Source organism: Oryza glaberrima, chromosome 11, assembly GCF_000147395.1.
Source record: "Oryza glaberrima chromosome 11, OglaRS2, whole genome shotgun sequence".
In the NCBI taxonomy this organism is placed as follows: Eukaryota; Viridiplantae; Streptophyta; class Magnoliopsida; order Poales; family Poaceae; genus Oryza; species Oryza glaberrima.
In genome coordinates, this window is record NC_068336.1 from 17,558,969 (window position 1) to 17,584,252 (window position 25,284).

A 25,284-nucleotide genomic window follows, 5' to 3' on the forward strand; every position below is an offset into this window, starting at 1 on the left:
AAGTGGCTCCAACAGCATAAAAATCATCATGCAATATCCCATCCCACACAAGTTAAGAATTTAGAGTCTAGCCAAGTGTAATACACATCCCGGTGCTCAATAACCGCGAGCACGGCTATTCGAATAGATTTGGTTTACTCACACTGCAGTGGATGTACACTTTACCCACACTCCGCGACTGCCCAACACATGAGCCTCGTCCCAACACATGAGACGCGTCACGGCAAAGCTTTTCGATAACCTCGCATTGGCAGTATCCGCTCCATGAACTTTACATCCTCATGCACTCTAGGCATACACGGTTTCTAGCAGTGAGAGGAGTTCTGGTGCACCCGGAAAGGAAAGACTCACACATGCATTAAGTTATAATTATGTTTAAATTCTCACATGGCAGTCCTACCGATGGCTACACCACTGTAGACACCCGCCTCGCAGTCCTACCAATGGCTGCCCCACCGTAGAGCCCCTGCCTCACACATCAAGAAACCACTATGCATGGATACTGCCTCCGCTCAGCTATCTACTCCGCTAGGTCTATACCCATACGAGAAGTGCGGTTGTACGGGGTCGTTTCATGCTTAACTTCATGGCTCCATCCTTAATTGACTGGGGACGGTACTAGCCTTTTCCAGATACCACCCAAATCCTCCGTCCGCCCCGGTCGAAAACAGTTGTTTCACTTTATTTTTCTTTCACAAATCATGTCATCAATATCATGGCAATGTGGCGCTCATGTCTCCACATGCCGCGTCTCAATTATCTTCCCAAAGGTAATTGCCCAAGCATTTAGCATTTGATAAATATGAGTATGCATGATTCTAGAATAGCATTTCTAAGCAATTGTCATAATTAACTAGGGACTCATACGTAAACATGGTTACGAAGGAATAAGGTGTAGCAATAATCAAGGCATGGCATAATCACAAGTAGGATGTTCATCATTGCATGCAATTTTATTTGTAAAAAAATAATTTCGCAATTGGGATCAACATGTTCAAGGAATAGTGATGACTTGCCTTGCTTGTAGTCCTGCGGGTCTTGACCCTCGCTCGGATCCGCAACTCCCTCAGGCTCTAAAAGTACGTGCGAAGAATTGATTTGAATTCCATTAGAATTCAAATAAAATCCAATAAAGTCCAAATCGAAAAGCGAGCGCGAGGGGCGAATTTTTACATCAACTATATTATTCGCGAAAGAGGACTATCCCTCAACCTAAGATAAATTACTAAGAATTCGACACATTTAGTTAGTTCTTAAATAAATCTAAATTCCTACCGCAAATTAATTACTCATAGAGGTTAAATTTCGAAACTTTACGACTATAATTAATCTATACTTAAATCATTAACTATTTTAAATTTTCTATTTTTATTAACCTCCCTATCCTATTTCCCTTTTCCTCTTTCCCTTTTCTCTCCTTTTCTTTTCTTTCTTTTTCTCTCTTCTCTTTCTTTTTCTCTCCTCTCTTTCTTTTTCTCTCTCTTTTTCTCTCCTCTCTTTCTTTTTCTCTCTCTCCCCGGCTTCTCTCTTCCTCCCTCTCTCTCTTGGCTGCGCTCCCCGGCGGCAGCGGCGGCGAAACGAGAGGGGGGGGGGGGGGCGGCGGCCTACCGACAGCGGCGACGACGGCGACCGACACAGGCGACGCGGCACCCAGTGCGGTGCGGCGTCACTGAGGGCGGCGGCGCGGCGGCTTAAACGCGGCGGCGCAAAGGCGGTGGTGCGGCGGCACGACGGCGACACGGTGGAGTGGGTAGAGAAGAGGAGGAGGGGATAGAGTGAGGAGAGGGGAGAACGGTGGAGCTTTTATAGGGGAGAGGGGGGGAGTAAGGGGAGAGGGAAGAGGGGGGGCCGAGTGACGCGACGGCGGCGCGGCGGCGTGGGGCGCGAGGCGGCGATGGGACGCGCGCGCGGCGACGGGACGGCGACGGCAACGGCGCGGCAGCGGTGGCGCGCGGCGTGGGGCGAGACGCGACGGCGACGGCGACAGCGCGGCAGCGGCAATGGCGATGGCGCGCGGCGACGCGACGGCGCAACGGGACGGCGGCGAGCGACGCGCGACAGGCACGGGGCGTGGGGCGCGAGGCGGGGGGGGGGGGGGGCGGCATGAGGCGACGCGACGGCGACGGCGCGGGGTGGGGCGCGAGGCGGCGACGCGACGGACGCGACGCACGGGCGCGGGACGGCGTGGCAGCGGCGGCGCGCGGCGCGAGGCATCGACGGGGCGCGAGGGCACGTAGGCGGCAGCAGTGCGCGGTAGCGACGACAGCACGGCAGAGGTGCGACACGGTGATGGTGACATGACGGCGACGATGCCGGTGCGGGCGGGGCTCGAGGTGATGGAATGGCGATGGCGCGACGAGACGTTGACGGCGATGTCAGCTCGTGGCTCAAGGCCGGCTAGGGCGGCTTAGCAGTGGGGAGGAAGAGAGCTAGGATGGCTAGGAACCGGATCGAACAGCTAGGGGCTAATGAACAGTGACTTTTTCCTATTTATCCAATTTTGGGGCCTATTTCCTATTAAAACTTGTCCCATAAATTCTAGATTTCACACAAATGGAGTTTACCCAATATATGTTCTAATTTAGATGAAAGTTTACCAAATTTTAATATTACCCATATTTTATTCTTATATATATTTTTCTATTGCATTATTTAAATGAGGTCTAATTCTAAAATTAACCTAGATAATTTTGGAGGCTTTGAGGGTTCTAAAATTAATTAAAATATCCTAATGTGGCCATTATTATTACAATAGCACATTGAATGAACTTATTCATATAACAATGCATTTTATGTGGGTCTATTCATTCTATAAATATAAATTGAGACTCGGTACAACAATAATCTAATTGTTCAATTAAACACTCACATATTCTTATTTATATATAAAGCTTAATTTATTTATATGGCCATTATTTTATATGAGTGATTTTCATGTCATGAGGAACTCGGTAAAATGTTCTAAGTATCAATCTATATATGCTGATGAATTACTTATTTATAAACACGATCATTATAGTGGTGATCATCATTTCATGTGTTCTTATATTTCATGTGAGATTGGATTCAAATGAATTAGATTTGATTTTACTATTTATTTTAGCTAATCATGGCATCAAGCCACCAGCATGGTTCAAATATTTAATATTTGATCCATGATTTATAACAGAAATTAATATTTGACTTATACTTGATTTGGCTTGCTTTCTTGTGCACTAATATTTGTAGGGTTAATAATAAATAACATATTCTCATAAATTATATCTATTACTTAAATGTAGATCTTTTCTTTACTTTCTTTATGATCATTTACGGTTTGGCAAGCAATAGCAATCATAACAACCAGCATGATGCAAAAGTTTTAAAAAGTTCGAAATTTTAGTGATTTTTATTGTTGGGAATTTTCAGGATGTTACACTTAATTGGCACATCTTAAAAGTGGCAAATAGTTAAATGTGCCGCGAAAATGGGAGAATTTAACTATTTGCCACTTTTAGATTTGACAATTATCCAAATACCTCTCTTAGGTTCGCGCTTAATAATTTGCCACTGGAGAGAGATGATTCTTGACTATTTACCACTTTTGCCCACGTGGCGTGTCCGCGTGGAAAGCAACGTGAACCCCACCTGCCAGCCCCTCCCCTCTCCTTCTCCCTCCCCAACGTCGTGAACCTGGGCGACGGCCCGTTGCCGCCGGGGCGCTGGCATGGGACGACCGCCCGCTGGATGAACTCCGGCAGCGACGGGTCCGTTAGCTTCCGCCCCATCTGGTTCATCACATGGTACACGGAGGAGGCTCCTCTAACTTTAAGTTAGAGGGACACTGTCACTGACATGTAGGCCCGCCCTCTGACTTTAAGTTAGAAGAGCTCCTTCCATGGTACACTGCATTGCACAAACACACCACAATTTAATCCCTTTTTAATAATAAATTCCCACGACATCAACGATCCAATGGAAGGGTTCTTGCCGTCCATGAGCCAGCCGCCATCGGAGATGTACGACTTGGAGATGACGAGGTCGAGATCGGTGAGCAGCTGCACCATTTCCAGCAGCACGCCATCGCGGTTGACGCTATCAACCTAGAAACAAAACTCATCAAAACAACCATAAAACGAATGCAATCGATCTCCACCCGCTCTGCTGATGAACACTGGCAGGAGGGGAGCGGGGTGTAGTGGCTGGAGAGAGGGAGGAGAGGGGAGGGGCTGACGGGTGGGATCCATGTTGCTTTTGCACGCGGGCACGCCACGATGGCATTCCACATGGACAAAAGTGGCAAATAGTTAAGAAATCATCTATCTCTAGTGACAAATTATTAAGCGCAAACCTAAAAGGGGTATTTGAATAAGTGCCAAACCTAAAAGTGGCAAATAGTTAAATTCCCTAAGGAAATGGGGTGGGTTGATTCGGTTAGTTGCTTCGTGATGAGATGGGTTGGGTGTGAATTTGTATTGGATTCTAGCCCACCAGCAGCCAATACAGACTGTTTCATGTTATGGTGGCTTCGGCTATGTTTAGATCCAGCGGTGAAAAGTTTTAGCGTATCACATCAGATATACGGATTACATATTCATGTTATGGTGGCTTCGGTTATGGTGAAGTATTAAATGTATACTAATAACAAAACAAATTACAGATTCTACCTGTAAACTGCGAGATAAATTTATGAAGCCTAATTAATCCATCATTATCAAATATCTACTATAGCACCACATTGTCAAATCATAGAGCAATTAGGCTTAAAAGATTCATCTCACAATTTACACGCAATCTACGCAATCTGTGTAATTAATTATTTTTTCGTTTATATTTAATACTCCATGCACGTGTCTGAGCATTCGATGTGACGGGACGAAAAATTTTGCTAGGATCTAAACAGACCCTTCCTTGTTTTGCTAACAGAATGGGAAGGCCTATTGTCCCGTTCGAACATCCAACATGAAGAAAGATTAAATACGCATGCAAAACTAGTTAAATCATTAGCACATGATTAATTAAATTTTATTTATTAAAAACTGAAAAAAATAAATTTATTTGTTTTTTTATAGCAACTTCTATGTAAAAAGCTTTCACAGTAGTTTGAAAAATGTGCTAACGAAAACCGTGGAATAATCTGAATCATGTTGAAGTTTAGAACGAGACACCATATATCTGACAACTGAAATATGATCGAGACTATAAATCCAAGGACCAAGGATTATATTATAATGGGGTTACATCCAGAATAAGGAAAACAACTCAGTTTCAGGTTTAGCACAGTGGCGGCCCTTACTGCTAGAAATGCTAGCTGGCATGCATATGTCGTACTTATCATATAAGCTGTAGCTACAGTTCTGAAGCTTCAATCTTCCGCATTAAGATCTGTTTAAAAGGAAAAGAAAAAACTATATTAATCCAGAACTTGCCATAAAAAGGCAGGAAAAATATAAGCAACAGAAACCATGACAAACGTCAAAATCAGTACGACAATGAAAAATATAAGCAACAGAAACCATGAGAAACGTCCAAATCAGGAGTACGACAATGATATCACAGATCAATAGCCCAAATCATTCCAAAATTTTACCAGATCAAATGCCTACAAAGAACATTTCGAATAAATTGTTGCCATCAGACTCAAACGCCAATTGTCAGATCATATGACAACTAGCACGACTTTCAAATCAGACTTTCCCTCAAAACAAATTTCCAAACATGGTTTCGGATAAAACTAAAGATATTGTTGCATTGTAATTTTCAAAAGGTAAAAATATGTAACACACTCCACAATCCATTAAGATGCATATCTAGCTGGATAACATGTACATTACCAAACTAGTAGCGTTTAATCTTTAATAAATCATGTTAGGTGACAGGCAAAGAGGTTTTAGAAACTGGAAAAACAGTGCCAGACCTATATAGAATATAAGATGCGACGTGACCTAGTAAATTTATCCTCCAAAACAATAATAGAAGTAGTTCCTCCAAAAGTCAAACAGGAAGAAATAGTGATTTAACAGCAAAGTAGCACTGCAGCCATATTACAGATAATAACTAGGCAACAGGAAGAAATTGAATTTTCCAGGGTAGTGCATGTCAGCGCGATAAAGACACCAACCTTTTTTAAAGGTTTCCTAAGTACATCATAATATAAGCCTTCATAGTATCTTGTTTCCATCCAAATCTACACGAATAACAAGAAAAAATGATCAAATATTGTGCTAAATACAGAAGAAGGGAGATTATTACATACCTGTGTAAGATCTTGTCTCCAATTATCGCATAATACTTCAACAACCTGCCAAACTGCCAACTATTAGTATGTTTTCACGGAAGGAGCATTCTATGAATGAAGTTAATAAAGGCTAGTTTTCAGGAGAACTGAAGTTACCTGTTCAAAAGAATCTTCCCAGGTACTGTCGCTCCGTTGTGACATTTCCCAATAATCCTTGCATTATTCATAAGTTATGTTGAGCTTCACTCACTATTTGAATAGACAAGAAAACAGCACCATTGAATGAGTTACCATAATTCCTTGAATGACAAGGTATCTAGGAAAGCAATGTCCTCTGAAAACTAAATCTTCAAAATTGTCAATAAGTCGTAAGAAGCACCCTTTCTCCTACAAAAAATAGGAACATGACTTCAATTGAAATATTTAGCAAAATAGAAGGCATCTAAATTCGGTGAGTGGCATACCCAATCTGTGCAATTGTTATTCACGTCGAAGAAACCTTCCACTTCTAGCTCACTCATCAAACTTTGAAGACCATCTTTCAGCTGGGATTCGTTTTATAAATTCAAATAAAAAGAAAACAGCCCAACAAAATAACATGAGCATATTCAGTTTCCCCCTCGCTTATTTCGTCATGGATCCAAGTCCACAACATTAGCGTTCCAATGCACAAAACAACCAACAAAAATGAACATATACAAAGACCAGACTTGCGTTCGTTACGACTGGATAGAGAGGACTAGTCCCTTGTTTTCCCGCGCGCACGCTTTCCGAACCGTTAAACTGTGTTTCTTGTAAAAAAAATCTATCGAAAAGTTGCTTTAAAAAGCATATTAATCCATTTTTCAAGTTTAAAATAATTAAGACTCAATTAATCATGTGCTAATGGCTTACTTATTTTGGGTATCTTAATCTTCTCATTTCCCTTCCTCTCAAACACTCCCTAAAATGGTTTTAACCCTTGATGTTCACCATTTTATGTTTATTCAAAGTAAATGATGGAATCAGTCCTATAAAGGATAGTTTATGACATAAAATGAAGATAAACAATCCATTAAACCCCACTCCCAGTTACTGCAAAATCTACTTCAACCTCATACAGTAAAGCACTCAGTGTTTTAGCACCCCTTGACCTTCAAATACGTCCATCAGGTGGCAAAATTAGCAAAGCTAGATCAACCAAATGGCGAAGAACGATTGGTTTACATATTTGAGTGTGGTTGAAGTGCCCGTTATAATAATTGACAGTTGAAAACAATGCTCAGGAAATAATAGGGGAGACTCAAATGGACTTCTTCCAAAATAAATAAATAAATAGTGAGAATGCAGAAAAACTATCAGAATGTCATCACTTCAATTGTCCACAAATCACCAATAAGGTTCTAACAAGTCATCTTTCATGTACCATTAGAGATTTTACTCGTACAGTCGATTACCTATGGTCATGTTGGCAAGATTAGCACCTCTACTGGGTGCATTATCATTGAGCTACATGCTCATCTTTTATTGCAAGTTGGCATTTCTTGTTACAATGCACTGGACTAACTTGGACTAATTTTCAGGAAGATTGCATGAAACAAAGACACCAAAATAGCATACCTTCAGATCTGTCAGGATATTTCTCAAGCATTCAGCATAAGTGTTTATTTGGCGTTGCTTCTCCAGAATCTGAGCTCGTTGCTATAAGCAAGATAAACTTTTAAGGATAAAATGTAACCAAAAGCAACCAAGTAATTGTGCAAAAAGGGTTGTTGTACCTCCAAAGACAATGTAATGAGTTATCTGTCCAACTGCACAAATTGACTTTTCGCAATGTGTTTATCAGCGAATTCCTCAATAAAGTCATCCTGCAGCTGTTAGAATTTCAATGGTTACTCTCATTGAGAAGAGGATGGCACTCGAGATGGGGCAATTTTCTGGTTTTCTTCATTCACAAAACACAAAAGCCATACCTACCCGAGGGAGGTTGGATACATATATATAGCCATAGCTGGCTGCTAGCCTATTGCTGCACCCTCCTAGTCTAAAATTCGAAATTTGAATGGGATGCTGTCCTAGAGGGCATTCAAACTGAATAAAGCATAAAGGAGGCATAAAGGAGATGCTAACTGCTGCTGTCCTACTAACCGCAGCTGTCCTAGCAACTGAAAAATATGCTAAAGGGTAGATGCTATCCTGAAAAGGTGAAACTACCCAAAAGCAAAAAAAAAAAAAAAAAGAATCATGACCAAGGACCACAAAGACTTATCCAACATTCTCCCCCTAAGTCTTGTGCGTCGTCTTGTGGGGAAGTTGGGTCATCCCGATCCTGGAGCAAAGCTCGAGGAACTTGATCCTCCCAAGAGGCTTGGTGAGCAAGTCCGCAAGCTGGTCCTTGGTGTTGATGTAGCTCGCCTTGATGCTCCCTTCCTCCAAGTAGCTTCGGATGAAGTGGTACCTCACCTGGATGTGCTTGCTCCGTTCGTGAAAAACGGGGTTCTTTGCCAGGGCCAGAGCGGACTTGCTATCCACCCTGAGCTCCACCGTTCCAGTGTCTCTGCCGAGGAGATCACTAAGCAGTTGAGCAAGCCAGAGCGCCTGGGTCGAAGCGGCGGAGGCCGCCATGTACTCGGCCTCGCAGCTGGACAGGGTCACCACCTGCTGCTTGACCGACTGCCAGCTAACGAGGCACTTGCCAAGGAAGAAGAGAATCCCGCTCGTGCTCTTGCTGGTGTCGATGTCGCCGGCGTGGTCGCTGTCGCTGTACCCGACGAAGTGTGCCTTGCCAGGACACCTCGGGTAGTAGAGACCGTGGTCGAGAGTCCCCGCAACATAGCGGATGATCCTCTTCACAGCCTGCTGGTGCTCCGTCGTCGGTCGCTGCATGAACCGACTGACGTAGCCGACGGAGAAGGCCAAGTCCAGCCGTGTGTGGGTGAGGTAGCGAAGGCTCCCCACAAGACGCCGGTACTGTGTAGCATCCACCTCCTCCGCCGTGCTGTCTCGGCTCAGCTTCAGTCTCTCCTCCATCGGAGTGAGAGCTGGGTTGCAATCGGTGAGCCCAGCCAGCTCAACGACGCGCTTGGCGTAGGCGGTCTGTCGAAGCGTGATCCCGGAGTCGTCCTGGTGCACTTTGATCCCCAGGTAGAAGGAGAGAGGCCCCAGATCACTCATCTGGAAGGTGGCCTTCATCTCCTCCTTGAACGCCGCGACCTCCGTATCCTTGGTGCCGATGATCACCAAGTCGTCGACGTAGACACCCACCAGCAAGGCATTTCCTCCATTGCCCCGCCGGTAGATGGCCGCCTCGTGCGGGCTTTGCTCGAAGCCCATCCCCTTGAGCGTGGAATCCAACTTGGCATTCCACGCCCTCGGTGCCTGCCGCAAGCCGTAGAGGGCCTTGTGCAGGCGTAGCACCTTGCCCTCCTTGCCGGTGATCACAAATCCCGGCGGCTGGTGCACGTAGACCTCCTCCTTCAAGTCGCCGTTCAGAAACGCCAACTTGACGTCCATGTGATGGACGCCCCAGCCTTCCTGAGCAGCCAGCGCAAGAAGGAGTCGCACGGACTCCATCCGTGCCACGGGAGCGAAGGCATCGTCGTAGTCGATCCCCTCCTGCTGCACGAAACCGCGTGCCACCAAGCAAGCCTTGTGCTTGACGATGGCTCCGGCTTCATCCCTCTTCAGCTTGAACACCCACTTAAGGGTGATCGCGCGGTGACCACGAGGGAGGTCAGCAAGCTCCCAGGTGCGGTTCTCCTGAACCGCGTCCATCTCCGACTGCATCGCAGCACGCCATGCCGTGTTTTTCTCGGCCTCTGCAAAAGACCGAGGCTCACCGTCGTCGCACACAAGGTGCAACTGCGCCTCTAGGTCGCGAGGCACCAGTCCCGGCACCGGCTGGTCGCCGAGAAGATCCTCCATCGTACGGTACTGTAACTGCTCGCCGTCGTGGTACGCGTCGATGCGCTCCCCGTCGTGGGAGAGCGGAGTAGCGAACTCCACCGGGCTGCGCTCAACACGAGCTGGCGTCGGAGTAGACATGCTTGGAGGAGTGGCTGTTGGTACTGGAGCATGTGGAGTCACTGGCTGGGGTGGTGTCGACGAAGAGCTCATCGTAGTCGAAGTCGTGGCCCGAGGGTGTGTTGGTGTCGGAGTCGGTGGAGATTCGAGGGCTGGGGTAGACACGCTCGGTGAAGAAGAGCTGCCTACTCCCCCAGCTCCCTCGAAGTGGACGTACTCGACGGTGAAGTCGTCATACATCGGAGTCGAACCATCGTCCACCGCCTTGTCCCATACCCACCCTTGCCCTTCGTCGAACACAACGTCGCGCGCAGTGCGCACACGCTGTGTCTCCGGGTCGAGGATGCGGTAGGCCTTCGAGCCCTCCGCGTAGCCGATGAACACCCCTGGGGTGCTCCTGTCGTCGAGCTTGCCGATGTGGCCAAGCTCCTTGGCGAACGCGAGGCAGCCGAAGACCCGCAGGTGGGAGACCGCCGGCTTGCGCCCATGCCAAGCCTCGTACGGTGTCCTGCCATCGAGGGCCTTGGTAGGCGAGCGGTTGAGGATGTAGGCGGCCGTCACCACCGCCTCTCCCCAGAAGATGGCCGGCATCCCTCACTGCTTGAGGAGGGCCCGAGCCATCCCCACAACCGTCTGGTTGCGCCGCTCGACGATGCCGTTCTGCTGCGGACTGTACGGCGTGGTGTAGTGGCACTGAATGCCCTCATCAGCGCAGTACGACGCGAATTCAGCCGCTGTGAATTCGCCGCCGTTGTCGGTGCGTAGCACGCGCAGCTTGCAGCCGCACTCCGCCTCTGCAGCAGCCTGCACATGCCTGATGGCGTCCGCAGCCTCTCCCTTGCTGCCGAGGACCATCACCCACATGTAGCGGGAGAGGTCGTCGACGAGCAGCAGGAAGTAACGTCGTCCTCCTGGTGTGGCCGGTGTCACTGGGCCACACAAGTCCCCGTGCACGAGCTCGAGCCGCTCCTTGGCTCGGAAGCTCGTCTGCTGGGGAAAGGGGAGCCGCCGCTGCTTCGTCACCACGCAGACGTCGCAGAGCTGCTCCACGTGGTCAAGGCACGGCATGCCTCGCACCATCTCCTTGGCACTGAGCTGCTTCAGGGCCTCGAAGTGGAGGTGCCCGAAGCGCTCGTGCCACTGCCACGCCTCGTCGTCCCGACGAGCGGCGAGGCAAACTGGTTGTGCGACCTGCGCGCTGAGGATGTAGAGTCGATTAGTGCCTCTGGTTACCTTGGCAAGAAGGCGACGACGGCGATCCCAAATCCTCATGAGTCCGTCCTCGATCAACACGCGTGAGCCGTTCTCATCCAGCTGTCCCACGCTGATGATAGAATTCCTCAACGTGGGGATGTAGTAGACTCCGGTGAGCAGCCTGTGCTCACCGGACTTGGCGGTGAAGGTGACGGAGCCAACACCCTTGATCTCCACGCCGGAGGCGTCCCCAAACTTGACGGAGCCTCGGACGCTGGAGTCGAACTCGGTGAAGAACTCCCGTCGGCCGGTCATGTGATGGGTGGCGCTGGTGTCGAGGTACCACCCATCAGCCTTGTCGTTGCTGGAGCCGTTGCAGAGGGAGACGAGTACCTTCGGCTCATCAAGGTGGAGGAAAGCCGCTGCGGCCGGTGCCGCTGGAGGTAGCTCGATGCTTGCGTGAGCCAGGAGCAGAGCTGGCTCTTCCTCCACCCGTGCGACGTGGGCCTGGCCGCGTCGTGGCTGTCGACAGTCTTTGGCCCAATGGCCAAGCTTGCCACAGTTGCGGCAGGCGTCGTCTCGTGCCGGCTTGTGGTTGCCGGTGGCAACGCCCTGGGCGCCTCTGCGGGCGCCACCCTCGGCACGTCTTCGCGCCCACCGTAGCTGGACACCTGTCGGGGAAGATGACTCCCCCTTCCTCCCGTCACCCTAAGAGACCTCCCACTGCTCCCGAGTGAGATGGAGCTTCCCGCCGATGGTGATGGGCCCCGAGAGAGGCTGTGGCTCATCACCATCGACGACCTTGAGGCGACCTAACGCCTCCTCGATCGACATCGTGGAGAGGTCCAGCAGAGATTCGATCGAGCGAGCGATCTGCCTGTACTTCTCAGGGACGCAGCGGAAGAGCTTCTCGACAGCTCTCTCCTCGTCGTAGGTGTCGTCGCCATACTGCACCATTTTCTGCAAGAGAGTGTTGAGACGGAGAGCAAAGTCATCAATATCCTCACCTGGCTTGAAGGCCAGGTTTTCCCACTCCTTGCAGAGTGCCTGCAGTGTGGACTTGCGGGCGCGGTCGCTGCCGATGCGTGCCGCAGCGATGGCGTCCCAGGCCTCCTTGGCAGTCCGCTTCTGGGAAAGCGAGAACTGCATCTCGGGCGGGACTGCAGCGATGAGGGCATCCAGTGCCCGCCGATCCTCGTCGTAGTCAACGTCGCCGTACCGGACTGCCTCCCACATGTGCCGCACCTGGAGCCTCACCCTCATCACCGCAGCCCACTCGATGTAGTTGGTTTTGGTGAGGGTAGGCCACCCACCGCCGGGACCAAAGTCCCTGACCACCGTCTGGACGCCATGGTGACCATGGCGCCGGTCAGGGGAGAGAGAGCCGCGCTGCCTGCGAGGGCCGCGTGTGGGTTCCGGGCTGCCGCCGGCACGCCCGCGCCCGTCTGGGTTCCCGTCGGTGGGCGCACGGTCCCTTGGGCCGCCGCCGCCGCCGTGGAGGTGGGCTGCTGCCCACCGCTCTGCCCGCTCCCGTGCCCTTCCTCTTGCCAGCTCCTCAAGCTCCCTGTCGGCGGTGATGTCCCCGGCGATGGAGCCGTTGATGCTGCTGCGCAAGGTCTCAACCTCTACCTCCGCCGCACGTGCCGCATCTTCCGCCGCCTCCGCCTCCGCCTCCGCCCTGGCTGCTGCCAACTCCGCTGCCGCCAGTCTGGCCGCCCTCGCTGCTGCTGCAGCGGTCTGAGCCGTTGCTCGCCTGCGCTCTTCTGCTGCGGCGAGCTCGGCGTCCTGCTGACGCCGAGTGCTCGAGGCGACCGAACGCCGAGACCGAGCGTCGGACATGGCGCACCTCCGAGGGGGTGCTACGTGGAGAGGGGGAAGGGAAAGGGGAAGGAGGAGCAACCGGTGCTGCTGCTGCTGCTGGCTGAGAGCTCAACCGAGCTTGGGAAGGGGTGGAACAAGAGATGTTTAGCCTACAGGAAAGTGTAGCTCTGATACCAGATGTTAGAATTTCAATGGTTACTCTCATTGAGAAGAGGATGGCACTCGAGATAGGGCAATTTTCTGGTTTTCTTCATTCACAAAACACAAAAGCCATACCTACCCGAGGGAGGTTGGATACATATATATAGCCATAGTTGGCTGCTAGCCTATTGCTGCACCCTCCTAGTCTAAAATTCGAAATTTGAATGGGATGCTGTCCTAGAGGGCATCCAAACTGAATAAAGCATAAAGGAGGCATAAAGGAGATGCTAACTGCTGCTGTCCTACTAACCGCAGCTGTCCTAGCAACTGAAAAATATGCGAAAAGGTAGATGCTGTCCTGAAAAGGTGAAACTACCCAAAAGCAAAAAAAAAAAAAAGAATCATGACCAAGGACCACAAAGACTTATCCAACAGCAGCGAGCGACAAAACACTAAACAAGTAACTACATCGAATTGATTTGGATAGCATATTTAGATGCTAATTTGGAGACAAACCACTAAAATGTTATGTTCTGCAACAAATGGACCCACATGATTCACATGATTCCAAAGAACAGAACCACAAGGGATGAGTAATCACATGGTAAAGGAGCTTAGGGGATATAAGACCTTGAAAGCAATCAAGGAAGGAGTGGTGAATTGAAGAGCTAGATTTGCTAGCACGTGGTTTAGTTCTACCCAGTTGACAGGAAGCAAGTCTGAGGTTATTTATTAGGTTACCAAGAGAAACACTAACATGCATTTCCTTTCACTGTAGTTATAATTTAGCATAGCCTAATGGAATACATAAAATAAAATCATCCCCCTCCACCACCCAAATATGACATATTAGCTTTGCTATGTATGATGGTACCATTGAAGTATCACAACAATGTAGGTACCTGGAATGAACTAAATTTACAAATATCACCATCCAAAACGCCTGAAGCCAAGTATCTGTCAAATTCTTTATGCAACTGGACTTGTTCTATTGCTGTAAAATACTGTAAAATCACTGCACATTAATACTTTAAATTCACAAAGGCAAACAGCAGTCTTGATTTAGATTATCTAGTAAAACAGAGATAAAATCAACATATATATAGTGATGAAAAAGAAACAGTTAAGAATACACTTCTGTGCTTGCTTCTGTTTCGACCTGTCACAAGAAATCTTTTTATAACTCTTCAAGATAAAATGCCAAGAGCGCACCTGCTGACAAAATGCTCAACTGTATTATGGAAGTATGCCAAGTTTTAACAAAGGCGAAAGCAACATATCAATCCTGGAAGTTGATCCTGTTTGCTGTATTGTATAGCTGGTTGTGTAGTTTTCTCCGTTCTGTTTGGGCCTGTTTAGTTGGTGAAATGAAAATTTTTGGGTGTCACATTGGACATTTGACCGGATGTCGGAAGGGGTTTTCGGACACGAATGAAAAAACTAATTTCATAACTCACCAGGAAACCGCAAGACGAATCTTTTGAGCCTAATTAATCCGTCATTAGCACATGTGGGTTACTGTAGCACTTATGTCTAATCCTGGCCTAATTAGGCTCAAAAGATTCGTCTCGCGATTTACATGCAAACTGTGCAATTAGTTTTTCTTTTTATCTATATTTAATGCTCCATATTTGTGTCTAAAGATTCGATATGATGTTTTTGGGAAAAGTTTTTGGGGAACTAAACAGGCCCTTTGTATAGTTGCCTTCCATAATTTATGGCTCATTGCTACATCTCTACACCTTTCAGAACCATTTGATTTAACAAAATATAAACCCAAAAGTTTGACCTAAGAAACAAATCTACAGACCCTTCTCTATCAGTACACATCTTTGTACTACTAGCATCTATTCTGCAACCTCTGGTCATGGACAGTGACATCATATAGGTAACTTTGTGATGGCAAATTGGCAACTGAGGAGAAGCCGGCCAACCAGCTTAGCTCATCATCAAATAGCCTTGCCCCAAGAAAATAGACTTTCAGCCCTGTAAATTTCTTGAGTTAGTTGAACCACATCAGACTTGGTGCTTTTGTCAGGTGGTGGGTCTCCAATATAAATTCACAAGTCTCTTGGGTTAGTTGATGACCACATCAGATGTGGTGCTTTGCCAGATGGTGGGTCTTTAATATAAATTCGTAAGTCATGTATATAATATGCTCCGCAAGTAGTAAATACTACCGTTTTCTTCAGCCAAAACAACTCACATTTTAATTCCTTTGGACATTTTGCTGCTTCTAATTTGACACAAACATAAATGCCCTCATTAATCACAAATCTTATGCTATGTGATATATTCCACTAACATTGAATTTTACTATCCATAGCATTTGTGTTGTCTTGGCATTATGATAAGATGCAAAAGAAATTAGTAGGTGCTTGCAGTATGTAATCATTTATCACAATAAATCCTCCTAATTTTATTGAAGAGCTGTTTTGTGGTCCATAATGAAGTTATGGGGCCAAAAATTACAAAAAAAAAAATCCTTCTTAGACCACATACTCTAATTAATTGGAAAATGCTACTTAAAAGATTGAGACCATAAACAAGCCTGCAGCAACACATGGGCTCAAAAGAATTCCAATCAGTGCTGTAGTTACTTTATAGGACTGTTATGAATGCGAGGCATCTGTCTGGCACAATACTTTCTAGGTGTTATGAGAATGAAAATTTTGGATAGCATTATGAGCACTTTCTTGATGTTGTAACGAGTATGATACATTTGACTATTTGATTCACATTCACAAATCTACTTCACATCTGATACCTTGGTTTCACATTCTGCATTGACTACAATAAGATATTCAAAGATTTCCTTTTGAATGTTATTTAAATTTCCTACACTAGAACATAATGACAACTTATGCAATTATGATGAATGCAGTTGTAAATTGTTACACATTTAACATAGGCTCCATTGGGCATTGTAGTTGTTTCTCAAACACAGGATTAGAGCCATGACAATAAACACTTACTGTAATTTGTAATGCTATCCATAATTAACAATGCTGTGCAGCACTAAACAGCAGCAGCAAACTGACTCTCAGTAGAAATTGAATGCAAGTAAGTAGAGTATTTATTATTCAAGTTAAGCGCCCAAGTGGCAACTATTTAAATAGAAGACCATATAAGCAGCAGCCCACAACTAGCAACAGTTCTCCAAGAGTGGTATAGTATTATTCGATATAGTTAGCTTTCAAGTTTGGAAACTCAATGTGGAAAATTTTTGAAACACGTAAGAAGTGGATCCTTAGATTGTAATGAGCCTATATTAACAATGTAGAGTTTGTAGAGAGATAGCGCAAGGTACTTGCTAAAGCGATCTTTTGCAAACTGCAGTGTAAAAGGCACTAAGAGTAAACACGGATCTAGTGATCTACAGTCACAACAAGAACCACAATAGAAGAATAACAACACAACAATGGCAAAGAGAAGCACATTGTATAGTTTAACTTAAGACAGCACAAATGTTGTTTACAAACAGACTGGAAATCAAAAGCACATGTAAATGTACAAACTAATGAGAACATACCCCAGATTCTGTCTTCTTTCTATAGATGTATAATTCTGCATAAGGTTGCAAATGGTCCAAGAAATCTAATGAATCTGGTTCCAATGGCTGAAAAAACGTTGATTAACATTGAATAGTCCAACAAGGAAAAGGGACAAGGTCAAAAAAAAAAACAAGGAAAATGGATATGGAGGAGAAATAAAAAACCTCGTAGTTTTTTCTCTCTTCTGCAAAAGCTAACTGACGAGCTATCTCTACAAGTACATCCATTTGACCCTGTATATTATAAATATTATACAAGATGCACAGTAAGAAACAGAGAGGGACTTTTGGAGGGTGTAAGGGCAGCTCACCTCCCTGATTAAAGGATGAAACTGAGGTTCCCAAAGAAGCAATATTGAATTGTAGAAGATCTAACAGAGCAACAATTGTCAGAATAATTTCCAAATAATACTTTTAGCAACAACATTGAATTAAGGATAATACGCACATTAACTGCATCTATTGCATCTGGTTTAGTATCTACATTTATCACAAAGTTTTCCTTCAATCGATTCATAGCATTGTTCCAACCATTAGAGAGCTGCAAAGAATTCAAGTACACATACAGTATTGAAACATCCAGGTATATTATGATACTTTAACTCAAAAAAAAATAGTAAGCAAGAAAAGCACCTTGATGTAAGGCTTCGATTTAATAAGTTCACAAGTCCATTTGGAAATTCGATCAGCACGTTGCTCTGAATATGCTCCAGGCATCTTCCGCTTTAGAATGTAAAAAGATTAATTAATGTTAGGCAAGATACATGCACACAAATGTATGTGTGAAGTTATGCCGAGTATTGTATACTTGTAACAAATTTGATATCATCCAAACAACATGATCTGTATGGCTCCTAACACCATGCCTGGATCGAAATTCCAGGCTCAGATTCTCAAAAATCTTGGCGCTATCCAAACAACAACACTGCAAATGAAAAGATTATTAGACAAACTGCTCTCTTCATAAGGAAATCACCAAGGCATTTACCACATATCTTTACATTGCATATGGTCCAACATTTCTAAATCCCTTTCTGAAAGTCATCTGAGTGTTACTAAGCATAAGCAAATTGCTTGCTGCAAAGCTGTTTTACATAAACTCTCAGCTTTTGAAAATTCCCAAACCTATGAGCAAATCAGTCTTTTACCGTGTCTAATGGATGGAGTAATAATGGTGATGGTATACAATAAGGAAGAAAATGGCTTGTACCATGGTATATAATAGAATCATTCATTGTTGATTGTATATTGTAAAATATTAGCCTTGTCAATGGCATATAGTGGATTTGTTCAATATTTTTCTGTAAAAATCTTACAAATAACACATGCATGCCTACATATTTGCAGGCACAGAAGATCTGAAGTGGGGGGTGGGTGTAGACAAAAGAAAACCTATCTCACCCTTGACTCTTTTTGAAGGGTAATATGAGATATGCATAAATAATCTGATTAAAAAACCACATAAGCTATTCTACTAGTAAATACTACTTTAGAAAAATGAGATTATGACAGAAGTTGACATGGTTATGTCAAGTTCTGCAAGCTCATATAGAGCAAAGCACTATATAATGAAAAATCAAGGTAACTTGTAGTAGTATATCATTGTGGACACACGAAATAGTCAGAAAATTTTGCAAGAACCAATGAGTTTGAAAGGTGGAAGCCACACTCGATCTATTCTCTTTTTTTTTTTCCAAATTACATATTTCTGCAACCTTCAACTAGTCACTGCTACCACCCAAGTGCAAGATCGACTACCACCAAGAAACTAGTTACTTCAACTAGTTTTAGATCAAGTAATTTGGTGAGAATAAATAAGCTTTAAAGCTGGAAGTTGTACTACACCTGTTCTTTTTTCCTCAACTTAAAATAGTTACTGCTACTCCCAAGTGTAAGATCAACTATACAATTTTGTTAGCTATTTCTATTGGGAAATGAATTTAACTGAGAAATGAACATTATGGTGCAGGTACTCCAGTTCAAACAAAACAATTACCTCTTGACAATCCGTTGTATCAACTTCATGCAGCACATCAAGATATGTAGGAAGATACCTTTGAAATTCTTCTTCAAACTGGTTAGAGCATTAAAAAACCATTTTAAAAGAAAAAATAAGCACAAAAACTAGGCTACGCAATGTTTCAAAAATTATATTTAAGACAAAGTTAACAAGAAATGAACCTCCCAATTCCACAGCGTAGCTGGAAATTCATCAGGAATAGCATAGGATGCCTTTACACAAAGTTCTTTCTTCTGCTTTGTTAACCAATCATCAAACCAGTATGCTATGTTATCAGTATCCTGGTCTTCACCTTCCAAATTCTAATGGATATACACAAAGATATGAAGTTATGTACATCAATGTTTCAAAATATAAGAGTAAAGAGTTAATGCGATATATATAAATTGAGCAACTACACACCCCTTTACAGGATCCTGGACTGTTCATAGAATCTACTGTCCTACAATGTTAAATCCTGATCAGTATAGCTAGCACAATCTAACCATTTTCCACTTTATATGGAACTAAAAATACAGAGTTTACATTTTACTATATTATTACTCTCAGGTGTAGCATTCCCCACTTCTCCGATTACCAACCAGTCTTGGTTTATTCTTTGCTCAATGTGGGGGGAATATGTGGCATGCCTTATATGTACCGAACCTATAACAAACTAATTTAATCCAACTAGCTGATATAACATATGACATTACAATCAGGTAAGACGACATCCCGAAATGGTTGTTAAGTGGTTGTTAAGTCATAAAGTCAAGCTGCCATGCTACCAACTTGCCAACCAGTAGTAGACTAGTCATCAACTAGTCTATTAATATTGGTAGCTTTTACCGATACAACTACTTACTGCTGCTGCCGTGGATCTTGAGCAAAACAGAATAGCAGAAATAGAAAGAAGGACAAGATCAGGAAAAAGGAAAGAAATAAAGAATATCTAACTATCAGAAGAGAGAGGAAGATGGAAAGCTCTCTCTTGGAGCTTCTCTTTTTATCCGCCTTCTGCCACATGAAGAATCTCTGCAGTGCATTAGGAGGGAACCAGAATATAGCTTCCAGCGCAGAGGATGAAGAGTTGAAGACCAGTGAACCAGTGCCAAGTGCCACCAGGTTCAGCTGCCTCACGGTCTTGATGCTTGCCTGCTTGACCGTTCCCTGTTCTATGCTGACCGTGCCTAGAACAGGGAAAGGCAAAGCAGGAAAGCATGTATGGTCCCAAAGCTTAACCGTTCCCTGTTCATGCAGCTAGTTGCTAAGTTGGCCTAGCAGCATGACTGGTGCACTATGGTCTCAACAAGAGCATCTAGTTGTGCAGCTAGGTGACTAATTGACTACTCATTGACTAGCTCAGGCTAGTTTGGGGACTACATCATGTCAGTTGTGGACTCCAATAGTAAATCATCATTTCTCTGCGTGACTTGATAAGCAAATGACACTGTGTGCATACAAATAATCGACAAATAAGAAGGGGATGAGAACAAAGCCATGAAAAACTACTTGACATCGTATGTAAACTTTATAGATCTCCTGACATAGAACCAAGAGATCCTTGGTGGCTTTCCTGCAATTGATTGAGTTCATCAAGGGAGATAACTTTCTGATGGTCTTTTGAACTGCACATGGAAGATCATCATATATGCGTCGGATTATAGCAGGAAGCATATCATCTTTAATAAATCGCTTGAGCTTTTCATTGTTTGTAGCAACCGCGACTTGAACCAAAGAATGACAAAAGGGAATGGAATCTATTGCTGCTTCACCATCCACCCACCATCCAAAGAGATTCATGCTTAACCTTGTAAAGCAATCATTGAGTAAAATATATCTGCAAATAAAGGGCATATGCTCTCTTAGAGCCACATTTACAAATGATGACACATAAACATAATGTAATGCCACCAAGGAAATAAAAACAGTTTACTCTTTTTGCATACCCAACTAAAGAGGTAGAGGGTGTGCACTTGAAATCATGAGAAGCACTATTCATGTCAAGGACAAGACCCGCACGGTAAACACCTTGATTCAGTTCTTGCGAAGCTAAGGCCCCAAGCAACTTGGATACTTTACGAGTCAGGTCAAGAAGTAGGTAATTTTCCATTTTGCTTACAGTTTCTTCTGATCCACAAATATAACCAAAGAAAAGTGGAACATTAGCCTGACCATTATGTACAAGACTGAACCATGAGTAGTAAAGCACGTCTCCACAGTAGTCAAATAAGGGTAGTAAGAGCTTCAACATCCATTCTACCCATAGATTATGAGGGCAATGCTTGATGAATGGAACAATGACAAGATCGATAAGTTTGGTTAGATGCCGAATTTCCATTGATCTTATGTTTTCCATGATAGCATTGTTGATTGATGAATTGTCTAACAGCTCTGAGAATGCGCCCTTGATAGTTGCACATAAACCTAATAAGTTGTACCTGCAGCAAAGTATAAACAAAGATGCTCAAATACAAAAAAACAAATTGCCAAAAAAAGGTATTGTAAATATCCTATTTAAATTTAAAGGAATAAGAATAAGAAAAAAGGCTACAGTACAAGCTGTAACAAAAACTATGCATATCAGTTTAAAGTCTAAAGAAAGAATAAACAACGGACTAATAAAACAGCAACTCCATTTATAGTACAGATTTAGGAATGGAGTAAAACTATAACAGTACAACATTAGGTCAATGCCAGCAGTAGTGAATGTTGAGTGGAACGCCTTTGTTGTGAACAATGACATGAAAAAGCTCTATGGAAAAAAATAAAATTTATAACTAAATAATTTCAGTGCTAACAGCTAACATGGTACATACAATTTAAGGTTACAAAATGTTTCTATTGTTTCTCCTCTCCCTTCTTTTTTTGCAAGTGAGTCACTCCCACTAATAGGATGTGCTCATGTGCAGCACATGAAAACACAGTTTCATGACATGCCAAAATATGAGCAAAACGGAAAGTTGAACACTCAAACAGAAATGAATTTCTACATGGTAATTACACTAGATTATGCATAACATTCAAATTATGATTCATTCAGTATCATTTATACTTAAATATTACTGCATTGTAAATTTACCAACTAGGCACCAGCATATGGCTAAATATATGATAACTTTTTTGCACTACTACCTCAGTTCACAAATAAAATCATTGCCTCCATTGACCTAATTACATATATAATGCTAATCATTTTTTTGGACAAGATGTGATGGAATTGCCACTAAATAGCTGTCATCAGAAAATGAGTGATGCATTACTATGGACAAGGTGCATACAGTTAACAAGGGTAGATTAGACACCCTGGACCACCCCATACAACACACACAAATACGGTCTCCCTCCTATTATTACTTGCCTTCCCTCAATAAGCACTGTAATAAGCAATGGAGAAAGATCCAGTCAAACCAATAAACTCAGAAACCCAGAATTGTGGCATCAAATCTGGTGGAAACAAAGAAGAGTTCCAATCAAATCCACTACACTCAAACCAAATAGAGGTGAGCAACTGCAAGGTGACTAGGCTGGTGATATAGGCGGTAGAACCTAGGCCAGGGTAAGTTCACGCTCGCTCTCTCCCCCTCTACCACTTGACCTGTGGATCTCTTTCCTCTCATTCTCTCTAAATCTAAATTAAAGAGAACATGCCTATTAAACAAATCAAGTTCATTCCTGCAGTAACTAATTTGACTCAAGGAAATACATACTTCTGAAGAAAAATGAAAACGTTGGTGCAATTCATGAAACCTATTTCTCAGTAGTAAGCACTCTCTGACAGCAGGAAACAAAACAAAGGCAAAAACACCGAAAAAAAAAAGAATCTAAATCAGCTATCATAAACAATATGCGTACCCACTCTCTCGGATTAGCTGTAACCATTGTGCTAATCCCTCTTCCAACTCTTCAGGCCAAACATCTAGAAATTCCAGTGTTTCTCCTCGGAACCTCAAGATCTGATCAACATTTTTCATCTTTCTAGCTTCTATAAGTTCTTCTGGGAATCTAAGTACAGCTCCATCCGTCCATAGTGCATGTACAAATCGAATCAACTGAAATTCAACAGTCATATTCAATTCTTAAGTGTTGTTATTAGCAATACAAACAACTGTTAAGACTTACAATATTCAACTAATCTAATTAAACTTACAGAATTATATGATATTTACCTTAAGTAGTGGAGGAATGATCAATGAAACAAGGGACATTAAAGTTGAATGGCTTATTTGGTCTGGTTGATGTAACATATTGGTCTCTTCTCTGCACTTTGAAAGCTCTTCCTCAAATATTTTTATAATTTTCAGCACAGCACTCCTAAATTCACCATGACAGCATAAGTGCTTTAGGCAAGCTTGCCACTGAGGTTGTGACCAAATTCTTTTCAAAGAACTAAGCTGGGAGGAAAGCAAATCTTTCTCTTTCTCAAACCTGCATTCAAAAGGCGAATCATACACTTCATATCTAGCAATGTAACTGTAGGTCATGTCAGTTTCACGTACCATGAATAGGTTGCTGCAGAAAGAAATGCTTCAGAGATAATGGTATGCTCAGCAAGCAGCTGATGAAAATTACCCCCACCAGTAACCTGTGTAATGAACAGAACACCTTCAAAATAGGAGATATGCATAAAAAAATATGACTAATCAAAGTCTCCCAAACAAAAAGATTCCAGATACTAAAATTTATTGGATTGTACGCTAGGTTATTAAGTTTGCACGATGTTCTGTTTGGTTTATGAACTTGATAACTCAACATGAGCATCCATAAACTTGCACAAGTACATGCTGGAAAGTTTGATCTGGTTCATATTAAGTTCGAGGAACCATATCCACATGCAACATAACATGTAATCTCTTATGCAAATATGAGGCACTAGATGATGATTACTACTATGACCATGGGGCCTAAGTTTCATAGATGCTGTGTTTCGATCCAGGACCAATAAGTGGTTTCAGCAATAATAGGATGTAACATACAATTCAAAAGAAAAACTAACGAGACAGCCATTAGTACACCTAACAGTCATCGGCAAGAGTAGAAAATTCATGCTCAAAACAACTTGTGCAAAAAGAAATGAGTAAAAAGTATGATTGATATTTAAAATGGAAGAGAGAAAATAACTGTTCACAACAAATTTCTCCTCTTTTTTATCGTTACACAATGATTTTGGATCCTATCTCAGTAAAATATTTGGAAAATTTCAAAGTTGATTTAAGTGTCCTAATCTAAGTGTTAGAATTGGGCATGTCCCCGCATTTCAAAGCATGCTAGAGAGAACTTATTTTCTTCAAGTATTAATACAGACCAATATCAGACAAAGTGCAGACTACTGAGAGCAAATGGAACAATAATGTGCTTACCGATATTCTTGCATGACCAAGCTCATTTGACTGTTTGCCATGATCAGTGTAATTAGTTTCATTCTCACAGCTTGCACCATCGCCAGAGCAGTCACTGCTGTTGATTTTCATTAGACCCTAATGAACATAGAAACAAAATAAATGGGATTGGGAGAGTAAAAAGTCAGTTTCTGCAAAGATAACTTGTTACATGGAATGGAAATGAGCACAAGATAAAAATAACACCTGATCCTGTTCAACAGGAGCCACGTCCATTTGAGAATTTCTTTTGGTTGTGCAACTGGCGAGCATTAAAAATTCATCATCACCATTTTCTCCTACCGGTGGATTCATTCAAGAGAAAGATTAAGAAATTTGTACCAAACAGAGTACAGCACTACATGTATCAAATTGCAAGTTGAACTACACATGTAGGTGTAAATTGTATATGATTCATCCGAAATATACAATTATGAAAGAAACAAAAAGTAATTAGACTGACATTTGAGTAAGAAAATAATAGTCTTATTACACAGATATATCATAAACATGTAAATGCAAATAAGTTTAACACTTGTGCGCAGGGGCGGATCCAACTTGGGACCCCCAAACTTTTGGGGAACAAACAAACTGTTACTTGTATTAAGGTTTAGGCTCTGAAATTAAGAGAAGATCTTCTTCCAGATATAGAAGAGCTAGGGTTAACGCAAGCAAAGTACTCCCGGCGGGAGAGAGATGAATCAGAAAGAGGCAGATATAGAAGAGCTAGGGTTAACGCAAGCAAATTACTCCCGGCGGGAGAGAGATGAATCAGAAAGAGGATGGGGATGCTCACCAGGATCCCCTCTCCTCCCCTGCTCCGCTCGCCAGATGGAGATCAGCGCCCCTCCACTGTTCAGCCGCGAGGAGCCTGCGAGACGGGACGGGAGATTTTCTTTTTTACGCCAAGGGACGGGGAAGATATTCGAGTTGCCTCTGCTGTTTTTTTTTTCCTTTTGTCAGCCGAATTTGTGGCCAT

The 25,284-nt window shown here is 43.7% G+C and overlaps 1 pseudogene; it reads right to left on the reverse strand.

Moving 5' to 3' along the window:
* Nucleotides 1-5,328: 5,328 nt before the first annotated feature.
* Nucleotides 5,329-25,284, reverse strand: LOC127755038 (uncharacterized; annotated as a pseudogene).